Here is a 22,151-nt window from a genome sequence, read left to right as displayed (position 1 = left end):
TATATATCTTATGGAGATGTGTCAATGTGTATGCAGGACGCTGATGCGAACTAGAAGATGTCATGATGAAAGACCATCACGAAGGTAATTTTGATTTAATGTTCATTCCTTATTTTTGAATGACATCTGGATGGGCTTATGCAGGGCTGCCAAAGGAAGAGCTATTGATATCTTCCACCACTGATGTCCATGTGGTATGATGAAAGATCCTTAAGAAAACATGGCATGAAGGCCAGATATGAACTGATGGATCACTTTTCGATGAAAGGAATAATGACATCCCTGACTCATGGATGAAAGTGATGGATGGTCTGTGCCCTACGAAGAAGTCCCAAAACATGAAGACTCCTGAATAAAGAAAAGAAGTTCATGACATCGCGAGGAGGAGTTCTTCAAGAAGTTGGTTGTCCCATCATCTTCACCTAAAGAGCTGTTGTAGGTCCCTAATTAAGAGGGAGCCTGGAAACAAGTTTCTAACTTGGTAGACACTTGGAAGCAAACTCCTAAGCCAAGAGGGAGCTTAGGTACATTCCTTCATTGGAATAGGTATATCCTCCCTAATTAAGAGGGAGAGATAGACACATCATTCTTGTCTTCACTTGGGAAGACAGAATGGAGGATTGGGTAAAGTTGTAAACATTTGGCATCTGATGCTCTTTAAGGATGAGTTAGGGAATCCAAGATAAGAGTAATCGTAGAGGACTGATATTCTTTGAGGACTAAGAATCCAAGATAAGAATAGTTCTAGTGAAACATACTCTAAGAGAACCCGGGTGGGGTATGTTCCGAGCAAGACAATGACGAGGGTGTCTATACATCATTGGTCTGGCCAGCATTGTGCTCTGATCTTGAGGAGAGATAGAGTTGTTAGTCAAGGCCTTGTTATATGACAATACTGGTTGATATGATGTTATACAGATGGGTTACCAATTCGACTCTTCTTAGGAGAATTCTTCAGATTGAGAATGTCCAAGTACCTTGTATGGATTATGAATACCTCCCTAGTTAACAGGGAGTGTTGAAAAGTGTAACTAGGTTCGATCTTCATAATGACGTGTAATTATGATTTTATGTAATTGGTGTAAAGAAGAAAAAATAAAAAAATAAATTGTAATACTTGAATCATGGGTTTCATGATCAAGAATTTTATTTTAGTTAAGTCTCCCATTGTGAGCCTTTAGGATGAGTCATTAGGTCATAAAAGTCTATTGAGTCAATGTCATGTATGGAAGACACTTATTCGGCATGTTACATATGTAAATGAGTGATTAAGAAACCCTCCAAGACCAAGCTCAAGCACCCTCTTCAAGTCGGCTTAAAGATATCTCTAGAAAGGCATGTCAGCCTTGGCTCTAAGAGATGTCGGCTTAATCGATGGGAAGATCACTATAAATAAGGCAGTTCAGCTTTCATTTGGATAACACATTTTCAGTCAAGGAAATATGAGTGAGAAAAGGTGTGAAGATCACAAAAGCAGAAGTCTTATCATCAAGCGAAGGAGGAAGACAACCGAGTTCATTTGGATATTGTTAAAATTGGCAACTAGGGCCAAACTTCATGTGGGTCATCTTATTAGTGGAAGCTGATATTTTTCTTGGATCCCTCTCATCGAGAGGTGTAGGATTGATCTAAAGATCATCCGATTCTGATAAGTATTAATGGAGATATGAATTTATTTGTGTTATGGGACAATTCGTCAAGGTCGGCCAGCAACCAAATAAACCCCACTTGTGCTCAACGTTCTAGTATAAATAGAGGTGGCCTTCAAGTCATTTCAACACACTTGGGATCTCTTCCTCTCTACTTGTTTTAGTAAGAGGAGAGATCCTAAGGGATAACGCTGCCCTAATCCAGAGGGCAGAAGCCGGAATTGTCGGGAATTGTTGGGAAAGCTGACGCAAAGGGCAAAATCCGGAACTGCCAGGAACTACCGAGAACAACCGGAATTGCCGAGAATTGTCGGCACTGTCAGAACTGCCGGGAACAACAAGAATTGCTAGGAACTATCGGAACTGCCAAAACTGCTGGAACTACCGGGAAAGTTGACGCAGAGGACGGAAGCCGGAACTGCCGAGAACAACCGGAATTGCCGAGAACTGTTGGAACTGCCGAAACTGCCAGGAAAGCTGACGCAGAGGGAAGACGCCAAAACTGCTAGGAATAGCCGAAACTGTCGGGAACTGCCAGAACAGTCGGGAAAGCTGACCCAGAGGGCAAAAGCCAGAACAGCCGGAACTGTCGGGAACTGCCGGGAAAGCTGACGTAGGGGGCAGAAGACAGAACAGCCGGGAAAGTTGACACAGAGGGCAGAAGCTGGAACTGCTGGAACAGCCGGGAAAGCTGACACAGAGGGCAGAAGCCGAAACTGCTGGAAGTGAATGGAACAGCCAGGAAAGTTGACACAGAGGGTAGAAGTCAAAACTGCTGAGAACTGCCGGAACTGCCGAAAACTATCGGAACTATCGGAACTGCCGAAAACTGTCAGAACTGTCGGAACTGCCAGGAACAGCCAGAACTGCTGGAACCGTCGGGAACTGCCGGAACAGCGAGAGCATCTGTCTCTGAAGGAGAGTCGCATGCAAGGGACAACTAACTAACATTGGGACAGTTATATGGTACTTAGCAGCAAATACACCAAGCATGCTATGTTACAGCTAGCATGCAAGGGACAGCGAGCATGCAACAGCAGGCACGCTAAGGACAACAAGCAAGCAAGGGACAACAAGCAAGCAAGGTGCAGCCAACACATAGGTCAGTATGGCAACATGGTGCAGCAATGGCACATAATGCAATACAGTGATGGGTACAGTCATGATTAATGAAGCGCGATGAGATGCAGCATAGTGATGATGGGTGCATCATGGTGCAGCGCGATGAGGTGCAACATGATGACGAAATGCAGCACAACGATAGGTGGAGTCACCTTGGAGAATCAGTTGAAGTAGCATGTCTTCAACTGATCTCATGTATCATCTTCTTAGAGATGATCTATGCTCTTATCTAGATAAGTCAAAGTGTTGACTTCTGTTGTAAACATACTATCTCTCTCTCTCTCTCTGCTGAACTATTGAAGAACATATAAGAAGAATTGATCAAGGGTTTCCCCACATTGGGTTTTGTCCTTGGCTAGCGCCACATCTTGTGTCCTCTTGTCTTGGCTTGTCTTCTACGATTTATGTTTATTTTCTATCTGCAGTTTACTTTAATGCTGATGTGATTGCTAATCTGGAAAAGATATTGAGCTAACTGTGAAAATTGAAATAAATTGCTCTAAGCATAGAACATACCTAAAATTAACATGGTATCAGAGCTAAGGTGAAGGCAATGCCCAAGCAAGAGTGAAAGAGCAATCACCGAAGACAATTGGGAAAGGAAAAAAGGATCAATGGATTCCTCATCCCTCTTCAAATTCACCAAGGGTGAAGTTGAAGCAGAGAATATTATTAGAATGGCACAGCAGAAGTTTCTGATGGCCTACCTAAAGATCACTTCAATGGGAAGTCTGGATCTAAGGGTGGAAGGAAAGGTAGATGCCTTGCTTGTAATAAGTTTGGCCATTATGAGAAGGAGTTTCTAAGGTAGGGACACATCACTTGATGATGATAACAATCATTCCAGCGACATCTTCAATGATCAGAGGAATGACAGGTAATGCAGGTCATCAAGGAAATGGCCGACTCTTCAGAGAAAGCAAGGAACCCTAGGTATGAAGAATCAAATGTTATTTCTGATAAGATAAAGAAGCATTATCTTGTATTGCCCTCTCCTTCAGATTCTTTGGGAATCTAGCTTATTGATCGTAGTGCTTCAAGGCACCTCATCAAATAGAAGGGTGCTCTCTCGAGTTTGGTAGAGACAGAAACAACTGTGGGATTATACTTGGAGTGGATGCCACCTATCCCGGAAAGGGTGTATGCAATGTTACCCCTCAATTGAATGAGGGTAACTCTATTCATTTACAAGAATCTCTTTTATGTACCTAATCGCAAGAAGAACCTAGTGTCCATCTCGGAAATGGAAGTCAAAGGTTTTAGGGTGGCATTCATCGATGGAAAGGTACGTGTTAAAAAATAGAATTTTCAAAGATGCTTTTTCTCATGGGTTCAGGGTTGGCAATTTGTATCAAGTTGATGATGGTCCATTTGGGATCATGTCAATTGACATATCACATCTATAACACTGGAGGTCTACCTATGGGGCCCTACCCGATGTGAGTCAGATGGTGATAGGGATGCCTGAATTCAAGAAGAGCATGAAGGTACATGTCTGAGATGTACTGAAGGAAAATCTTATAAGGGGACCATTCCCCTCATGCAGCAGGTCCACAGGTTTGGAACAACCTGAGGAGTTTGAGATTCATGATCGAGAATCTCATGTATACAGGTGGAAGAAATCCCTCTATGGCTTGAAGCAAAACACCTCGAGCATAGTATGAGAGGATTGATAGTTGTCTGATGAAGCTGAGATTCACTAGGAGTGAAACCGATTCAAACCATTACCCGAAGGTTGTGGATGATAGACCTCTCATACCGACACCTTATGAGGACGACCTATTTCTGACAGGTGCAGACCCTCTCATTTGCAGAAATAAGAGGGATTTGGATTCCGAATGTGGAATGATAAACTGCAAGCCTGTGACTACCTCAAGGATCTTAATTTTCAGAAGTTATATGGTAGTGATGTCCAACCAGATTTGGGAAATGCCTCTAAGTTTCATAAACTCATTCGCGTTGATGTTCTTGGTGAACTTCCGTCCGGACATATGTTTTGCAATTAGCATGGTGAGCTCATATTTGGTTGAGCCTCACTGGATTGGTGCCAAGAATCTTCTAAGATATCTTCGGGGCACAATCTCTCATGGATTGAGATACACTGCTAGAAATATGAAACTACATGATTATTCGAACGCTGACTGGGTAGGCAGTGTGGAGGATCACTAGAACACTTCTCAGTGTTGGTTCTCTTTGGATTCTGCTTCGATATCATGGATGAGAAGGAAGCAGAAGTCAGTTGCTATAAGCATCGCCGAGACTGAATACAAAGCTACGAGTATGATCTCATGTGAAGTTGCATGGTTGTAAAAGCTCTTAAGTGAGTTGTTTGTACACATGATGAATACCACTGTGATTCTCTGTGACAACCAGACAGGGGATTTGATTATTGAGGAATCCCGTATTCGATGATTGCTCCAGCAGATAGACATCAGATACTGCCTTATCTAGGATATGGTAAGTCGATGAGCGAGGAGGCTTCATTGCATTGAGACTGATGTACAAGTACAGACATTTTGTCAAAGCCCTGGGGAAAGGTCAAATCTGTGACTTTCCCAAACGACTTGGAGTCGTTGAGAGACCTTCTTATAAGGGTCCTGCATGTTGCATGCATTGAGTTCTGGGAGCTCTAGGGGGCTTGGGGTACTTACTGGAGCAACATATGACCACAGGGCGACTCACCCTCCCCTGGTGGTGCGCTATGTACAGGATGACAGGTTCAACCTTCCCCTGTGATACCCCGTGGCGACTGTGGAACAGGATGATTAGTTCTCCCGTGGTAACTGTGGAAACAGGATGATTAGTTCTCCTGTGGGCCGGGATGATTAGTTCTCCTGTGGCAACTGTGAATCAGGATGATTAGTTCTCCTGTGGGCCGGGATGATTAGTTCTCCCGTGGCGACTGTGGAGCAGGATGATTCGTTCTCCTGTGGACAGGATGATTATCTCTCCTGTTGAGGCATCCTACCCATGCAGTGTGGGACTCATGGGAAGTACCTCTCATCTGATCAATGAGAAGGGAAATGGGGTTAGGGACCATAGTAGTACTATCGATGGACGCATTGATGTATCTACCATACTCCCTATGCTAGGATGGCCTCCATTGATCTAGGATCAATGAAACTGATCTGGGATCAGTATGAGTGGTTTGAGACACTCTCTTGTGATATTGATCTTGGGATCAATAAAACTGACTTCGGGCCAGTAAGAGTGATGTGACACACTCTCTTCAGATGAAACTAACTTCAGGTCAGTAGAGAATGGTATGAGACATTCTCGATCAATTCTTCTTCTTCATAGTTCAGCAGAGCAGAGCAGTGCAGGGCACTGATGGCATAGATAGTACAGTCAAACATATGGATCAGCGGATGGAGTTCTCCCTAGTTGGGAGGGAGTGTTAAAATTGGCAACTAGGGCCAAACTCCATGTGGGTCATCTTATTAATGGAAGCTGATATTTTTCTTGGATCCCTCTCATCGAGAGGGTTTAGGATTGATCTAAAGATCATCCAATTCCGATAAGTATTAATGGAGATATGAATTTATTTGTGTTATGGGACAATTCGTCATGGTCGGCCAGCAACCAAATAAACCCCACTTGTGCTCAACGTTTCAGTATAAATAGAGGTGGCTTTCAAGTCATTTCAACACACTTGGGATCTCTTCCTCTCTACTTGTTTTAGTAAGAGGAGAGATCCTAAGGGATAACGCTGCCCTAATCCAGAGGGCAGAAGCCGGAACTGCCAGGAATTGTCGGGAAAGCTGACGCAAAGGGCAAAAGTCGGAACTGCTTGGAACTGCTGGGAACAACCGAAATTGCCGGGAACTATCGAAACTGTCAAAACTGTCGAGAAAAACCGGAATTGCCGGGAACTATCGGAACTGTCGGGAACAACCGGAATTGCCGGGAACTGTTAGAACTGCAGGGAACAACCAGAATTGCTGAGAACTGTTGGAACTGCTAGAACTACAGGGAAAGCTGACGCAGAGGGCAGAAGCCGGAACTGCTGAGAACAACCGAAATTTCTAGGAACTGTCAGAACTGCCGGAACTGCTGAGAAAGATGACGCAAAGGGCAGAAGCCGGAACTACTGGGAATAGTCGAAACTGCCGAGAACTGTTGGAACAGTCGGGAAAGCTGACGCAGAGGGCAGAAGCCAGAATAGCAGGAACTACCAGGAACTGCCGGAACTGCCGGGAAAGCTGACGTAGAGGGCAGAAGCCGAAACTGCCTGGAACAGCTGGGAAAGCTGACGCAGAGGGCAGAAGCCGGAACTGCTGGGAATTACCGGAACTGCCAGGAACTGTCGAAACTACCGGAACTGCCAAGTACAGCCGGAACTGCCGGAACAGCCAGAGCATCTGTCTCCGAAGGAGAGCAGCATGCAAGGGACAACTAACTAACATTGGGACAGTTATATGGTACTTAGCAGCAAATACACCAAGCATGCTATGTTACAGCTAGCATGCAAGGGACAGCTAGCAGGCATGCTAAGGACAACAAGCATGCTAGGGACAACAAGCAAGCAAGGGAAAACAAGCAAGCAAGGTGCAGCCAACACATAGGTCAGTATGGCAACATGGTGCGGCAATGGCACATAATGCAATACAGTGATGGGTACAGTCATGATTAATGAAGCGAGATGAGATGTAGCATAGTGATGATGGGTGCAGCATGGTGCAGCGCAATGAGGTGCAGCACAACGATAGGTGAAGGAGTCACCTTGGAGAATCAGTTGAAGCAGCATGTCTTCAACTGATCTCATGTATCATCTTCTTAGAGATGATCTATGCTCTTATCTAGATAAGTCAAAGTGTTGACTTTTGTTGTAAACGTACAATCTCTCTCTCTCTCTGTTGAACTATTGAAAAACATATAAGAAGAATTGATCAAGGGTTTCCCCACATTGGGGTTTGTCCCTGGCTAGCACCACATCTTGTGTCCTCTTGTCTTGGCTTCTCTTCTGCGATTTATGTTTATGTTCTATCTACAATTTACTTTAAAGTTGATGTGATTGCTAATCTGGAAAAGATATTGAGCTAACTGTGAAAATTGAAATAAATTGTTCTAAGCATAGAACATACCTAAAATTAACAGATATGTTTTAGGGCTAAACTCTTCCACACATGTGAGATTACAGGTTGTCTACTGCAGGAAGGGCCGAGATACCACAGTCATAGTGAAAGGGCAATTTTGGGAGAGAAACAAGTTGATTCTGAAGCCGAGTTGAAGGAGAGAAGGTCTCCATCTAGAACGAAGGGAATCAAGGAGTTTCTCTCTCACATATACCTCAGCTAGGGTTTCTGAAATAGGGTTGAGAATTGTAGTGTTGAACCAAGGAACTGAAATCAAAAGGATAGCCGAGAAAGAGGAAACAATTAGCAGTTTGACTATCGTTGACTCAAGGAAGAGGAGGAAACTTTGCGTCTTGGCCTTGGAGTGGTATATAGGTCAAGGGTCTTGGTCTTGGTATTCATCATTTGAAGTCTCTATAAGAAGAAGAATTTATTTGGGTTTTCCTCTCAAGTTGGAGAGGTTTTGGCCTTGGCTGATCACCTACATTTTGTGTCTCTTGTCTCTTTATTGTTCATGCATTGGTAGTTGTTTGATGAAGAAGAACATAATAATAATGTAAGTAAAGAGAAGATCTTAATCTTAAGAAGTAAAAATCATTCACAAGTTGTTATCAAAATAAGAGAAATCACCTAATCTTGATGCCCTAGATTTCTCAACACCTCTCTGACAAGCTCACACTTCCCAGCTAATTTGCATTGTTGGACTGGAAATACACATTGCTTGCTCAGATTAATTCGTTCTGCCTCCAAAACATCTCCAGATGAGTCATCCTGCTACAGTGGCTTGAATTCACAAGTGGTAATCCACAAATAGTGATGAATTCATCACTGCCCTATGCAAATCCTCCAATATACGACACCCAATAAGGGTGAAACTAGAGTTATCAAAGTTTGATAGAAATGAAAAGCAAAATGTGGCTTGGTTTAACAAAGCCGAAGAATACTTCGAAATACATCACAGTCAAAACAATGACAAAAAAAATTCAAGCACAACTTGCAGTTTGAGAACAATGCATACAATTGGTACATGTGGTGAAAGAAATCATCCTATTCTAGAATATATTCAAAAATTATTTCTTGAAGAGATTCCAAGTTATCTTAGGAAACTCCTTTTTGCAAAGCTTACTAGACTATGACAAAAAGGTGATTTATACAAATACAAGCATGAATGAGAAGCATCAACAACATAAGTACTTGAGTTCTTGAGAGACCAATTAATCCAATCTTTTGTACACAAAATAAAGCCACAAATACAGAATTAGATACAAATGCATAATACTACAACCATGGAAAAGGTTAGGCTCAAGGAAAAAGTTGAAAAAATTAAATTAGGTAGGAATAAGTCATCCCAAAAATTCAACAAAGTTTATTCAAGATGATAGCCTCACCAAAACACTAACACTTGAAATTCAACATAAATTTGACTACATCTAAGAGGAAGAAATACAGTTTCGGAGCAAGTTCCCTAAAGACCACCTAATCCAATCTTATCTACATAGACTAAAGCCACACATAAATAATGAGATACAAATGCATAATATTACAACCATGGAAAAGGCCCTGTTCAATGAAAAAGTTGCATAAGTTAAATTAAATAGATCATCCAAAAAATTCAACAAAGTTTATTCAAGATGATAGCTTCACAAAAACAAAGACATTGAAAATTCAAAATATATTTCATTACATCTAAGAGCAGAGAATAAATACTATTTGGAAGCCCAATGATGAAGGGAGGGAAAATTTAGATATTGTAGAGATAGGTGATCATCAAGGGACAGATGCAACAATAAAAAATCATGTGTGAAGCTAAAAGAGAATCGAACACCTCCATTAGTGACTCCAATAGAGAGGGAAAAAATGAGGAAAGCAACTATAAAAGAACTGGTAATAATTAGGCTCCAGGTGACAGATATCTAAACAATCCCTTGTATCATTGAAAAATTATGGATGGGAAGCTAGAGCTTGTCCTTAAAGAAGACATGTTAGAATCTGACAAGGATGAAAAATCGCCAAAGGTGTCATTACCAACAATTACATGTGTTGGCTATAAATGTTAGTCACAATCCCAATTTATTATAAATTGAACTTATCATACATGAAACATAATAGTAGTTGTTATAATAAAATCATAGGTATATCATCTAACTCGTAGTTAGAATTTACTAAATCATAAGAGAATGCATCTCAATCAATAACAACTTAGCTTACAACAGGGAAACCAAAAACCCCTTCAACGCCACATAGATCATCATTTTGATCATATCAAATAGACATAATGACTTTAAATCCATCTTATAGTTTAGTTAAATAAAAAGTGTACCATCCACAACAACAATAACAACTCTCTCTCTCTCTCTCTCTCTCTCTCTCTCTCTGCACCCACGTGTGTGTATCAATGTTGATGACATTGGCATCGGGATAAAATCAACAAGGGTTCAGAAAAGCAAAAAATCACAAAAATTGGGAAAATATTGGTAAAATCACAACAAACATTAACAAAAAAAATACAAAAGTATTGATCTTTTTTCAATTTTTTTAACATCTAAAGCAACAAGAGCATCAAATAAATGCATTGCCTTCTAAATATGAAAACAAAACTAATATATAAGATGTCTAGTGGTACATCACACATCAACACCAAATCATGTCCCAAATCGTGAGTCCTGAGTCAAACTCAAAATATCAAAAAAAATTAATATATTTATCTCATCATCATGAAACATCTATAATGAAATCTGATACATAAACTAGTGATTTCCTCTACCCCTTTTATGGGAAAAGGTAATGGATTTTCCTCTAGAGGAAGAAGGCCCTCGGGCTGGCATTGGACTTTGATGTCCTCTAGAAGAAGTAGGAGGTAGATTCTGATATCCTCTACTGGTGCCCATGCAACTACTAAGTCCGACTCACTCTATCAAAGTCCCTAAAGGTGGTGGTGTCACCTCCTCCTCCTCTACCTATCTCTCCCCTGCTACCTCCTCTGATGCCTCCTCCTCTATCTCTCTCTCTCTTGCCACTTCCTCTTGTCCCACCTCATTTAACCAATCATGTATTGATTCCATGATATGCCTCTTGATCTCCACCTTGCATACAACAGTGGTGTCAATCTCATCCAATGATATGGCATGTACATCAGGTGTTTTCTAAAGTTGCCTCACCCTTGATTAGAGATTGTAGTAGACATAGACCATATCATTTCAGGTGTTGGGACTCCAACCTATATGAGGGTCATAAATTATAAGTTAATAATTACAATACATATTATAATTAGTGGGTGACGGGGTAGAAAAGATAAATTATAATTTATAATGAATTCAAAATTTAATTTCAATTTTTTTAAGCTATTATACTTCTTCGTGTGTATTTTATCAAATACGATCCAGTTGCATTCACATCTAGAAGAGATAAATGTTTGGTTGAGGACCGAAATGGCAAGCTTTTGGATATTGGGTACTTTTGCACCATAGCTTTTCCACCAAGCATCTATAACAAATAAGAGAACAAAAATTGAAAGTTGAAACAAAATATGAAGAGTATGAAATTTGAAACAAAAGCTTACCTGGCATTTTGTTCTTCCTATCCTTGATAGCCATGTCAAAGCCAAATGTTCCAGCTACCATCCTATATATCTCCATTTCTTTAGAAATCTACACATGCTCTTGCAAAAATGGCACCATCCTATGAACGCAAGTGAGGAATCCATCTATCACTTCACCACCAAATCGAAAAGCAAAAGCATAATAAAATGTGGGGTTGAGGTAGATCCCTACAGCATGAATGGTGCAATGGAGCGTATTGTTCCATCGCTCATCAAGCACTCTCCATATTAGTAGTCATTTCTCAAACCCATTCCCTTTATCCTCATAATAGGTACAAATGGCTTCTTTGTCCCTATCCATGGCCTCATTGAAATAGTCCATTATGGATTGTCTCCATCAACCAACCAAGGAACATTTTGTTGTTGGGAGTCGGGACGGTAGCTGCCAACTTACAAAGGTGTGTGTATTGGCCTATAATGCAAGATGTCGCTTGGTATTTTAGATGATACATACTTTGTTATACCAACAAGCCCAGTAATAAAAAACAAGGTTTATATCATCTGTTACTTGTACCCACTGAACCCTAGGAAAGCATTTTCATGGATTTTGTAGGTGGTTTTACAATAATTGCGAAGGGACATAATTATTCTTATGGTAGTTGCTAGGTTCAATAAGATGCACATTCTTATGCCTTGAAGAAAGACCATCAAAGGTAAAAAGTAGCAAGCATGTTCTTTGAACAAGTCTAGGTGCACTTTGGGACACCAAGGAACGTCATCTCAAATAGGGATACCAAATTTCTCATGACTTTGGGATTAGACTTTAAAAAAATATGAACAAGAAGTTAAAGAGATCTATAGAATTCCATCTAGAAATAAATGTGGAGATAAAAGTTGCCAACAAGATATTGATTCAAACTCATGAGGGATTACAAATATAAGCATCCAAAGACCTAGGATGGAAGTTTCATCTATTTCAACAATATTATAACAGAGCAGTCCATAGACCCATCAATAAGTCCATTTTCAAAACTTGCTTTGAGTGTTTTCCACCTTTTCCCTTGGATGTTGTATATGGAAAGGAAGGAGAGAGGCGACATGTCAAAGAAGAAGCTTTGGAAGTGGAGGAATTTGTTGAAAAGATTAGGAAGATCCATTTGCAAGTACAAGATACATTGAAGAAATCACAGGAAAAGTAAAATACCTAACATGATCAACACAAAACCAAGATATCATTCAAGTGGGAGACAAAGTTTGGTTACAACTAAACAAGGAAAGACTATATGATCCTAGTAAAAAGATCAAAGTTCTGTAATTGGTCCTTTTCAACTATTGGAAAAGGTGGGTGATAAGGGCTACAAACTCTACTTCCATATATGTGCATTTACTTAGTAGCGAATGTCGAGAAATTGAAACTTTATGGGCCTTCCCCATTGGCTCAAAAAACTAAGGAGCAATACCTACCCTTCCATAGATGACTTAGCACCAAAATTTTAGGCAGAGTTGGCAGAAGATACAATTTCGCAGAGGAAGAGTCCAAAACTACAAGATAAGGGCAGCATGACCTCTAGCAAATAAGAATGAAAGGACAACTACAACGAAAATAAAAATGGTACTCTAGAGAGAAGGTAGAGGATGCATTTCCTCACCTGATCCAATAAGAGCATTTGGGACTAAAAGCCTCCTTAAATGGGGAGATATGATCTGGAATGAATCATTATATAATTTGTCGTTCTATCTTGACAGTTTCTAGGTGGAAAAAATGGAGGAATTAGCTTGCAAAGAAAAATTTAGTGTTAGGTCCCAGTTTGGAGATTTGTGTTCTAGAACCTTCAAGAGCAATTTTGAGGAATCAAATGACACTTTTTTGGGGTCAAAACTCTACAAGCGAATCTTCAAACCCTTCATCATTGTTATACACAATGAGAATTTTCCAATAGTGTAAAAATTGCCTCAATTGGAGCTAGTATGTGGAAGTTATCCCTCCTACAAGTTGACCTACCTTGTTGACCCCATGATACCAACTTCCAAGTGGACGCCATGTCAACCACCATAACTCACATGTAAGGCTAGTCACGTGGAATTTCAAGAAGATTCTAAAAGGTTTGAAACCTTATCACTAATTGAGTGTTGAGGATGCAAAAACCCTAACCCTAGATGGCTATCAGGGTATGTTAAATAATGGACCACTAAGAAGAGGGGGTGAGTTTCCATTCATTAGTATTGTAATTGTTTCATAGTTGAGAAAAGCACCTAGGAGTAGGATTTGAGAGCATAATAGAGGAGGAAGTGGATTCTATAGTAGCCATTCAGGCCACAGTGTCATGGGAAACTCCATAGTGAGTGCCCTTTTCTTTGTATTTAAATCTCATAACTGAAGAAAAGAGCAAAGCATAAGCCTCATGTTCTAGCCAGGTTTTCTCTCATTTTGGGTTTCTCAAGATACATCTTGTATTCATTTATGTGGATGATGTGTTTATTTGCTTGTTCTTTCCTTTTCAAAATTTAATTTATTTTCTTAAATTTGAGCAATAAACTAGCGAAAGAAATCTGAGATCTAAGGAAATAAGCCTACATAATAAAAGACTTCAAAAGATTACAAAATCTAATGTCATGAACTGTTCCAGTGGAATATCCATGACAATTTAGAAATTACTTTTCAAGAATGTTACAATTATTGATATAAGTCTAACAAAATGACACATTTATTACTCTTCTTGTATTTTTCCTTCTCAATCAGCCAATAAAATGTTGGAAAAAGTACTTCAAAGCTTTCTTTGGGGAGAGAAAAAGGGGGAGAAAGGGATACTTCTATGATCTTGGGATATTTGTACATTACCAAGTGATCAAGGGGGATCGAAGTTCTTTGGAATTTTTTATTTCGTCGTAAAATTCAACACCCTCAACACATTTAGTGTATTAGATGCCACATTCAATTGTGATACAAATGACAACACTAAAGCCTTTACACTTCAATTTTAGCTCTACCTTGAAGAGTTTGGAATGTTTAATAGACAATATCAAGCTTTCTCACATGGAAATCTAAGTGGCCACAAGATGCATGGGATCTTGCATCAACACTTACTTGGCCATTTCAATGTTCATGAGGTCAGCTTGGTCTCTTGACTATGTTATCAGGTAAAAGAATGGCCAAAGAAGGTTTGTTCTATCAGAGGGATTTGTAGAATAGAGTGCATCACCAATGGCACACTTGGTAGGATGTAAGATTCACCCTTGGTGAATATTATAATTCCCCACCAAATTTATGAGTTATATATGAGTTTTCAGTGAGTAATTTCATCAAACAGTTTAAGGAGACATGGTTGGGCAATACCCAGCAACACAAATGCTAAATGACAAACCTCTTTGGCAGCACCCAAGAGATAATATTTGCTACAATCACACCCTTACTTCTTTTGTGAGCAAACTCAATCTCAGGAAGAGTGATACCAATTAATTCAACAATAGAACTAAGCATAAACGTCCTTTTTGTAACTGGATATAATAATACACCATGACTGAAAGGTACAGAGGAACCTGTTGTGAATGTATGCAAAGATATTAGTCCAATTTCTGAGTGCATACAGCAGCTTCAGGGTGAGGTAATTGTTGAAAAGTGTAACTAGGTTCGGTCTTCATAATGACATGTGTAATTGTGATTTTATGTATTTAATGTAAAGAAGAAAAATAAAATTATTATTGTAATGTTTGTCTCATGGGTTTCATGAGCAAGGAATTTTATTTTTAGTTATGGCTCCCATTGTGAGCCCTTAGGATTGATCATAAAATCAAATTGAGTAAATGTCATGTATGATGGACCCTTCTTGGGCATGTTGCAAATATATGAGTCATTGAAAGAGTCAAAGAGACCCTCCAAGACCAAGCTCAAGTATCTCCATCAAGTCAGCCTTAAATGAAATAATGATGCCACTCCAAATGACATGTCGGCCTAAGAAAACTAGCAAGTCGGCTTATTTCTCATGGGAAAACCACTATAAATAGGCAATTCGGCCTCCATTAGAAGATAAGCAATTCGGCCTCCATTTGAAGATAAGCAATTCGGTCAAGCAATCTGAAGTAGGGAAAGGTGTGAAGATCACAAGAAGAGCCTCCATCCAAGCGTTGAAGAAAGAACAAGAAGCCGAGTCATTCTTTGAATCTGTTTTAGGGCTAATCAATCCATGTGCGAGATTGTGGGACTGTCTACTACAGGAAAAAGGACCGAGGCATTTCAGTCATCTTGGGTAACTGAATTGGGAGAAAATCAAGTCAAAAGGGAAGCCGAGTCAAGCAAGAAGGAATCTCTATCCTAAGCGAAGGAGTCAAGGGCACTATTTAGAAAGTAACGCTTTCCAAGTGCTGCAACTAGGTTTCTAAATTAGGGCCGAAAAGTTGCAGGTCTCAAGCAGAGACAACGAAGTCAAGATTTAAAGGGTAGCCGAGGCAGAAGGAAGAAGCAGACAGTTGACTATTAAGAAATAGAGATCAAAATAAGAAGCTTGGTGTCTTCGTCTTGGAGAGGTAAAATAGGTCAAGGGTCTTGGTCTTGGTATTCATCAATTGAAGTCTCTATAAGAAGAAGAATTCATTTGGGTTTTCCTCTCAAGTGGGAGAGGTTTTGGCCCTGGTTGATCGCCTATATTTTGTGTCTCTTGTCTCTTTATTTTTTTTGCTTTGGTAGTTTTTTGATGAAGAAGAACACTATAATAATCTAACTAAAGAGAAGATCCTAATCTATTGAAGTAAAAAGCATTCACAAGTAGTTATCATTAATAGAGAAATCACCCAACCTTGATGCCCTAGATTTCTCAATAGTAATGAGTCAAAAAACAACCCGGAAAGGTAGCTCGAACCCAACCTCTTTAATAGTCCAATAAACTAGCAACATATGTGCCACGACCTTCATGAATCTAGGCAGAACTTGGACTACTGAAGATTGATATAATAATGACTAATCTCAGTGCTCTTCTCAGTGGATGTTCAGCCAACAAACAAGGAGGAAGTCAGCCCACTTGAATGATAATATTCAGCTAGCAAGACTGCCCACACAAAGCACTGGGAACTAGAGAAATTCAACCCCTTTCTGCAATTATAACTCGGCCTCATAAGACACAATAAACTTAACAACTGTATATTCAACTTCTGGCCAGGAAATTGCGGCCCACAAACACAACAAACTATACCTACATGAAGTACCCAACTCATCCAGTTAGAAGAAGAGGAGCTCGTGTGAATATTTCACTATTGAAATTCTATTGCAGCAACTGGAATTAATTCTTCTAAATGTAAATTAATTTAACAGTTTATTGTTGCCACAACAACAAATCAATCACACTGCAATCTTCACAAATAAAAATACTACGGAAGATAAACTGGAAAGTGAGAAAATATCGGCACACACACAACAATATAACACCGTTGTTTTTGGACAAATGTCCCCGGAAAAACCCAATGTGGTAAAATTGGTGTAGCAGCTGAGGGTTTTTATTATTAAGCTGCAGTGAGAAAATTCTGAGTATAATAAATGTTGCCAAACTAGTGAATATATCCAAGAGAAGTACTGAAAAAATTTTACTAAGGGATTTTACCCTCTCTGAGCAATCCCAACACTGTCTAACCTCTGAAAAGCTAGTTGTCCAAGTGGTATGTGCAGGCTCTGCGTCACCCTAATGCTACCAGCCACATGCACTGCCCGAAACAACTACCAATTAGTCGTCCTGCCTGCTGGTGACTGGAAAAATACTTCTCCGACCCTCTGGAAAATATTCCCTACCTATGAAACTGAAAATGTCTTCCTCTTCATCCAAATCGAGATGCTCACTTGAGGCTCTGCTTTGCCTCTACGTAGCCTCCTAGAGAAAATTTTCAGCCTCATCTCTTTGACTCTCTAGAACTGGAAAACTTCCTTCGGACTCACTGTCTCTGCCCCTCTCTATCTCTGCATCCCCTCTCTGGCTCGAACTCTTCCGACAAAATGTTGTTGCTCTCTGGAAAGTCAAACTGCCCAAGGAAATCGATCTCAAGTATGTTCCTCCATCTACCCATCGACTTCTTATAATCTCATTGTGGGACTCCAACGGCCAAGATTAAAACTTAATCAACAGCTAAGATTATTTCCTAGTTGATCCGTGAGAAATCTCACCTTCCTCAATTAATTACTATTAATTAATCATTTTCCCTAAGTTACACTTAGGAAAAATTTAATTATTGATTAATTAGCTTAATTAAGGGATCTCTAGGTGGATTTTTCTTAAACCTTTTCTGGGTTATGGAGTTCAAGTGTTTCTTAGCCTCCCTAAAAATTGTCGAGACTAGAACACCATCTAATGCTACAAAAACTAACAACTTGGTCCAAATAGAGATACCACTCTGCCCTCTTTGGGTGACTGATTTGACCCTTTCCAGCAACTTTTGATGGATAGACTCAACCCTATGGCCAACAAAATTCGAACCCTCTTTTATTGATTCGAACATTGTTATTTGATGAACTTGGCTCCAAAACTAAGCTTGGATGGGTATTCTCAGCCTACATAGATTTCATACAAAATCCAATATTAGAAGATAAAATCAGTTGATAAAATTGTTACCTCCATTATATTTTGTAAATCTTCTTCTTTAGTGAAGCACAATGGCGAACCTTGAGTGATCTCACTCCCTAAACTTGCTAGGATGTATGGTTTCAACACTGAAACTAGCAACCAAACTTAGAGTTTGCAAAACCCTAGACTCTTCTCCAAGAGCTCTCCAAAAATCCTTTTTCGCAAATGGCAAAAATGCTAAAATGAGAGACCCCCTCATTTCCCTTTTTATAACTCATTTGCCATTTTTACCACTATTTTACCTTTTTCCACCAACTAAATAATAGAACTTTTCCCTTCTTTATTTAATAAAGTGATTTTTATTAACTAATTAAAGTCACTTTTAACCCTTAATTTGCCCCTTTTCATCATATTTCCTTGTCCCAATTCCAACGAGCTATTACACTAAGGTATTCCTCCAAGTAATCAACCCCAAATAGCACCTTAAGTGTAAATAATTAAAAGATGCATGATAATAACCCCATTTTATGGGAATCATCAGAATGCAACAGAACCAAGAGGAAACCATGCGAAATTGATCTTGATGATGAAATATGGCAAGTGATCCCACTCGAACCCCATAAAACTCCTCCAAACCCTTCGGGCCCACCAATGGTGTAATCCTACTTCTAATGATCTAGTTGACACAAGCTCTAGAGATCTCCCCTAACCATATTACAAGGATATCCAAAAATTGGGGCCATTACATGGGATCTTTCCTTTCTCGAAAAAATTGTGGGATGTTAACCAGGATCAAAATTTGAATCATTGGAACAAATCTCTTTATGAGGACTTTTAAAATTTCCTTGAACCTAACAAGCTAGCTACTTAATTCCTAACATATTACAAATCTACTAAATAAATAAACATTCAGCAGAAGCAAAATGATAACCAATCTCTTACATACAAATATTCTTCCCAATCAATTCTTCTTCATTAATCTAATATCAAAACCTACTTTGGATCCCTTCTCGGGAAAAAGGCCCTCTAAGGAATTTAAAAATACTGCATACCTTGGATCTGATCCAGCTGGTCAAAGCCTAGATCAATCTCTCTGTTGGGTTGTGTTATATTCTTTCCACGACTAGCCTCAGTAGTGAAGCCAGGGGGTTAGAGAGGAGGTGGCCAGCTCCCCTTCGTTGCGTCGGGCGCAGCAGGGGGGTCACGGGGGGGGGGGGGGGTCAGCAGCCCCCCTAGTCGAGGGGTTTGAGGGGAGCAGTAGCCCCCCTCTACGGGGTCTGGGGCAACGCCCTGCGAAAAATTCCATGGACCCTATATTAGGTGGCCAGACCTACCTATGGTTTTGTGCATGTATCCAGGGGAAATCTCTGTGTATATTTGTTTTAATGAGTTATGCTCCCGCCATTGTTTATTTTTTTTTTAGAATTCGTATGCAGGTAATTTTTGTACGATGTTAAAACCTACACCCTCAATCTACTTGGTTGATCTGGATCTCCCTTGCTACACCCTTGCACCTTCCTTGGACCTGACACACTTGGATAAAACTCCTCCTCCACCCAATCACTGAGATCTCTCAAGTCTTGTGCTTACTCACTGTTGTGTGTGTTTTCTTCTCTCCTTATCCTTGCTTTTATAATTTCTCATTGAGTTAAATCCCTAACCCTAATCTTCAAAGTGATGGATGGCTAATATTATTTCCTAAGACACTTGAGATCAGTGTTGCAGGAATCGCCCCCCCCCCCCCCGGATCCGAGGCCGGAATCGCGTCCCGTACGGAAGCGTTCCGGAACCTCTCCCCGAAGCGCGATTCCGATTTTATGAAGCGCGATTCCGTTAAAAAAAAACGATTCCTGGAATATTGGAAGCGGCTGCCCGGATCCGCGCTTCGGAGGGCGCTTCTGGCCTCCGGAAGCGCAACGCTTCAGGCCCGGAAGCGCACGCTTCACGAGGCCCGGAAGCGCGCTTCCTCTCTCCTCCGCGCGGGCAGCATGTTACTTGGTTTTTTTTTTTTATTTTTTAAAAAAGTTCACTTAAGTTAGCATGAGGGGGTGGGTTAGGGTGAGGTTAGGGTTAGTTTAGGGTGAGTTTAGAAAAGAATAAAGCCCCCATTCTCTTCTCATTTTCTCACTTTGAGTTTATGAGAGTTGGAGAAGAGAAGAGAGGAGAGGAGAAGAGAAGAGAGGAAAGGAGAGGAGAAGAGAGGAGAGCTTGGAGGAGTGAAGAAGGAGGAGCTAGGAGAAGGAGGAGGAGCTTGGAGCAAGAGCTTGGAGGACTTCATCTACAAGAGCTAAAGAGGTAAGTTCAAACCCCAAACTCCCTTGTTTTTTTGAAAAAAAAAAATTATTTTTCTCCTCCCTCTCCTACTCTTTCCCATTGTTTCTACTTGCTCCTTTATTTACAGGTTGTCCACCACCTATATCCATATTCCAAGATGGTGTTCTTTTGGCTTCTATGTATCATTCCACTCTTGGTTTTAATGATGGCAAGGGTGAGGAATAGAGGGGAAGAGGAAGGGGATGAACTTGGTGACCCAATGTATGATGAGGAGGAAGGGTTTGAAGAGGAAGGGGATGAACTTGAAGGGGACACTGAAGCACAAGATGGGAAAGGTACAACAACACCCTTGTGGAACTATGTGACCAAACTTGATGGGGGAAAGGGTGGTGGATCTTACAAATGGATGTGCCCTCATGATTGTCATGGAGGAAAACCATATTGTGGTTCATATACCCGTCTGAGGAGGCATCTTTGTGGGGTGCTGGACAGTGATGAAAAAAAGGGTTCTGTGGGGGTACAAATTTGCCCAAAAATTTCAGCTGAACAAAGAACAAAATACATCCAAATAGAGATGGCTGCACAACAAAAAAACAAGAAACAAAAAACTCATTCTGAATCAAGTGCAACCTCTAAATTTGGTAGTTGCCCATCTCCTCATGGTACTTTTTCAACCTCTGGAGGTAGAAAAACAATAGGGGATTTCCTTAATGTTTCTGGGAGGGATGATGTGGATGGAAAGATAGTCCGTTTTCTTTGTGCTTGCGGTGTACCATTCAATGTGCTTCGCTCTCCCTATTGGCATGAAATGGTAAAGGCCATCAATGAAGCCCCAAAAGGATACAAGGCCCCCAACTATGAGAAAGCTAGAACAGTGTTATTAGAAAGAGAAAAAGCTAAGGTTCAAAGAGCTTTGACACGTTTTACACATGAGTGGGTGGATTCTGGGGTATCCATTGTATCAGATGGGTGGACAAATATTAGAAACCAACATTTGATAAATGTTCTTGGTGTTTCTTCTAGTGGTGCAGTATTTATTGCATCTCATGACTCCTCCTCCATCAGTGCAACTGCTCAATGGCCAACATAATTAATTATGTGTTTTTCCTAAGTTAGACTTAGCCTAAATCACAAAAGCAACTTATTCAAAAACTAAGCAAGTATCCTAAAGAAAATTTGGACGACTTTTGCACGCCTAGACACTTAGCCTTGTGCAAAAGAACCATGCAAGCTACAAACATCAACGAGGACATATTTAGAATGATTCCTAAAACTTGTGTTTTTAAATATCAACTTCAAGGGTTGTCTTTTCTATGGGGATTGGAGGTGGATAAGCGGAAAACCCTTCTGCATCTATTGGAAAGGGACCTTTATGGTTGTACATGTCATACTTTTGATGTTGTCTCACACTTGAACAAAAGGTGGGGGTTAAAGGATCTAGAAGCACATTGGTTGAGTAGGTGTTGATCTATTTCGAAATCTATTTCTTCTTTCAAGCACAAAATATGGGCATGGTTGGTGCTCCACCAAGGTTTGGCTGTCAAGACCAAGCTTCATAAATTTGGTGTTACAACTATAACATGCATACCTTAGGGCAAGGATGAAATGATTAAGCATGTATTTGGAGATGCCCATTTTCCAAGACTTTTTGGGTATAGTTTTAGGTTGAACTTGATTTTTTTTATGGCTCCATTTCTGTGGTAAGGTTCACACATGGGAGATACTTGGCTGATTAGGGACAACTGCAAATCCTTATGGAACACAACTTGGTTGTTTGCTATTGGCTTAAATGAAACACCAATGTTTTCCAACTTATCATTAGGAACCATCCCCACTTAGCCTAGGGGAATTGAAGCTTTTTAAGCGGGAATTGACTTTCTTGTTAAAGTCAACCTTAGTTTTTTCATAAAGATGTTGACTTTGTTCTTATTAAGGCACAAACTCATATGCTAAA

General features: G+C 40.2%; 1 protein-coding gene across 5 annotated transcripts in view; it reads right to left on the bottom strand.

Annotated features, from left to right (window-relative positions):
* The window catches only part of LOC149205360 (uncharacterized), a 226,766-nt gene that overhangs the window by 6,840 nt on the left and 197,775 nt on the right, over positions 1 to 22,151 (bottom strand). The window lies entirely within an intron of this gene.

Source organism: Pinus tabuliformis, chromosome 1_2 (assembly GCF_031772625.1).
Source record: "Pinus tabuliformis cultivar Carrire ecotype Pingquan chromosome 1_2, CPIR1, whole genome shotgun sequence".
Classification (NCBI taxonomy): Eukaryota; Viridiplantae; Streptophyta; class Pinopsida; order Pinales; family Pinaceae; genus Pinus; species Pinus tabuliformis.
The sequence above is the reverse complement of the archived record's forward strand: the minus strand, read 5'-3'. Positions and strand labels throughout refer to the sequence as shown.